Here is a 4,895-nt window from a genome sequence, read left to right on the forward strand (position 1 = left end):
GCAGGGACAGTATACGGGGAGATGTAATCTCCGGCAATGACTGATTTATGGCAGGGTGAGAGCTAGCTACTGAGGCATTTACTCATCAAGTACATTGGGGTGAGTCCCCCAGCAAGTCTGCTCCTGTTATTCCAGTCTCATTACACTCCCCACACACAGAGATACTATGTATTCATGTAAATGGTTAGTAAATACGGGATGTGAGACGAGAGAGAGAGAGAGAGAGAGAGAGATATGATATAGATAGATAGATAGATAGATAGATAGATAGATAGATAGAGAGATAGATATGATATAGATAGATTAGATAGATAGATAGATAGATAGATAGATAGATAGATAGATAGATAGATAGATATGAGATAGATAGATGGATAGATATGGGATAGATAGATAGAGATATGAGAGATAGATATGATATAGATAGATAGATAGATAGATAGATAGATAGATAGATAGATAGATAGATAGATAGATAGATAGATAGATGTGATATAGATAGATAGATAGATCGATATGAGAGATAGATAAATAGATAGATATGAGATAGATATGGGATAGATAGATAGATAGATAGATAGATAGATATAAGAGAGATAGATAGATAGATAGATAGATAAATAGATAGATATGATATAGATAGATAGATAGATATGAGAGATAGATAGATAGATAGATAGATAGATAGATAGATAGATAGATAGATAGATAGATAGATAGATAGATAGATAGATAGATAGAATGGGAGATAGATAGATAGATAGATAGATAGATAGATAGATAGATAGATAGATAGATAGATAGATAGATAGATAGATAGATAGATATGAGATAGATATGAGAGATAGATAGATAGATAGATAGATAGATAGATAGATAGATAGATAGATAGATAGATAGATAGATAGATAGATAGATAGATAGATAGATAGAATGAGAGATAGATAGATAGATAGATAGATAGATAGATAGATAGATAGATAGATAGATAGATAGATAGATAGATAGATAGATAGAGTATTGCACACCTAGAACATCAGCCCCCATCTGCCCTTATTCCCACCCCCCACCCCCCATGCTGTGTAATTCCTGGGACAGAGCTGCTGGGGCACATCAGAGGCACACTGTGTATTGCAGCCCAGTGGAGTGGAAAATAGACTCTTTGTAGTGGAGGTGAGAGAACAGCCCACTCCATGGGGGCTAACAAAACTCTAATAATGTGCGACACTAACCCCTGCCAACAAGCTAGTCCAGGCTGGCACTGTAATCCTACTATATAACACATCCCAGATCCACAATGTACCCCACCTCACTAATCACACTGGACCCTCAAATAACAGATCACACTGTACCAACCTCACATATCACACTATAACAACCTCACATATCACACTGTACCCACCTCACATATCACACTGTACCCACCTCACATATCACACTATACCAACCTCACATATCACACTGTACCCACCTCACATATCACACTGTACCCACCTCACATATCACACTGTACCAACCTCACATATCATACTGTACCCACCTCACATATCACACTGTACCAACCTCACATATCACACTAGACCAACCTCACATATCACACTGTACCCACCTCACATATCACACTGAACCAACCTCACATATCATACTGTACCCACCTCACATATCACACTGTACCAAACTCACATATCACACTATACCAACCTCACATATCACACTGTACCCACCTCACATATCACACTGTACCAACCTCACATATCATACTGTACCCACCTCACATAACACACTGTACCAACCTCACATATCACACTACACCAACCTCACATATCACACTGTACCCACCTCACATATCACACTGTTTCCACCTCACATATGACACTGACTGTACCTACTTCACTGATCACACTGTACTGTACTGTACCCCACCTCACATATCACACTGTACCCACCTCACATATCACACTATACCCACCTCACATATCACACTGTACCAACCTCACATATCACACTGTACCCCACCTCACATATCACACTGTACCCACCTCACATATCACACTGTACCAACCTCACATATCATACTGTACCCACCTCACATATCACACTGTACCAACCTCACATATCACACTAGACCAACCTCACATATCATACTGTACCCACCTCACATATCACACTGTTCCCACCTCACATATGACACTGACTGTACCTACTTCACTGATCACACTGTACTGTACTGTACCCCACCTCACATATCATACTGTACCAACCTCACATATCACACTGTACCCCACCTCACATATCACACTGTACCCACCTCACATATCACACTGTACCCATCTCACATATCACACTGTACCCACCTCACAGATCACACTGTACCAGCCTCACATATCACACTGTACCCACCTCACATATCACACTGTACCCACCTCACATATCACACTGTATCCTCCTCACATCACACTATACCCACCTCACATATCACACTGTACCCACCTCACAGATCACACTATACCCACCTCACATATTACACTATACCCACCTCACATATCACACTGTACCCACCTCACATATCACACTGTACCCACCTCACATATCACACTGTACCCACCTCACAGATCACACTATACCCACCTCACAGATCACACTGTACCCACCTCACAGATCACACTGTACCCATCCCACATATCACACTGTACCCCACCTCACATATCACACTGTACCCATCTCACATATCACACTGTACCCACCTCACACACCTCACATATCACACTGTACCCACCTCACATATCACACTATACCCACCTCACATATCACACTGTACCAACCTCACATATCACACTGTACCCCACCTCACATATCACACTATACCCACCTCACATATCACACTGTACCCACCTCACATATCACACTGTACCAACCTCACATATCACACTGTACCAACCTCACATATCACACTAGACCAACCTCACATATCACACTGTACCCACCTCACATATCACACTGTTCCCACCTCACATATGACACTGACTGTACCTACTTCACTGATCACACTGTACTGTACTGTACCCCACCTCACATATCATACTGTACCAACCTCACATATCACACTGTACCCCACCTCACATATCACACTGTACCCATCTCACATATCACACTGTACCCACCTCACAGATCACACTATACCAACCTCACAGATCACACTGTACCCACCTCACAGATCACACTGTACCCATCCCACATATCACACTGTACCCCACCTCACATATCACACTGTACCCATCTCACATATCACACTGTTCCCACCTCACATATCACACTGTACCCATCTCACAAATCACACTGTACCCACCTCACATATAACACTGTACCCATCTCACATATCACACTGTACCCACCTCACAGATCACACTGTACCAGCCTCACATATCACACTGTACCCACCTCACATATCACACTGTACCCACCTCACATATCACACTGTGCCCACCTCACATATCACACTGTTTCCACCTCATATATGACACTGATTGTACCTACTTCACTGATCACACTGTACTGTACTGTACCCCACCTCACATATCATACTGTACCAACCTCACATATCACACTGTACCCCACCTCACATATCACACTGTACCCACCTCACATATCACACTATACCCACCTCACATATCACACTGTACCAACCTCACATATCACACTGTACCCCACCTCACATATCACACTATACCCACCTCACATATCACACTGTACCCACCTCACATATCACACTGTACCCACCTCACATATCACACTGTACCCACCTCACATATCATACTGTACCCACCTCACATATCACACTGTACCAACCTCACATATCACACTAGACCAACCTCACATATCATACTGTACCCACCTCACATATCACACTGTTCCCACCTCACATATGACACTGACTGTACCTACTTCACTGATCACACTGTACTGTACTGTACCCCACCTCACATATCATACTGTACCAACCTCACATATTACACTGTACCCCACCTCACATATCACACTGTACCCACCTCACATATCACACTGTACCCATCTCACATATCACACTGTACCCATCTCACATATCAAACTGTACCCACCTCACATATCACACTGTACCCATCTCACATATCACACTGTACCCACCTCGCAGATCACTCTGTACCAGCCTCACATATCGCACTGTACCCACCTCACATATCACACTGTACCCACCTCACATCACACTATACCCACCTCACAGATCACACTATACCCACCTCACATATCACACTATACCCACCTCACATATCACACTGTACCCACCTCACATATCACATTGTACCCACCTCACATATCACACTGTACCCACCTCACAGATCACACTATACCCACCTCACAGATCACACTGTACCCACCTCACAGATCACACTGTACCCATCCCACAGATCACACTGTACCCCACCTCACATATCACACTGTACCCATCTCACATATCACACTGTACCCACCTCACATATCACACTGTACCCACCTCACATATCACACTGTACCCACCTCACATATGACACTGTACCCATCTCACATATCACACTGTACCCATCTCACATATCACACTGTACCCCACCTCACATATCACACTGTACCCACCTCACATATCACACTATACCCACCTCACATATCACACTGTACCCACCTCACATATCACACTGTACCCACCTCACATATCACACTGTACCAACCTCACATATCACACTGTACCCCACCTCACATATCACACTATACCCACCTCACATATCACACTGTACCCACCTCACATATCACACTGTACCAACCTCACATATCATACTGTACCCACCTCACATATCACACTGTACCAACCTCACATATCACACTAGACC

The sequence above is a fragment of the Taudactylus pleione genome, unplaced genomic scaffold (genome assembly GCF_031769625.1).
Source record: "Taudactylus pleione unplaced genomic scaffold, aTauple2 ptg000930l, whole genome shotgun sequence".
NCBI lineage: Eukaryota > Metazoa > Chordata > Amphibia > Anura > Myobatrachidae > Taudactylus > Taudactylus pleione.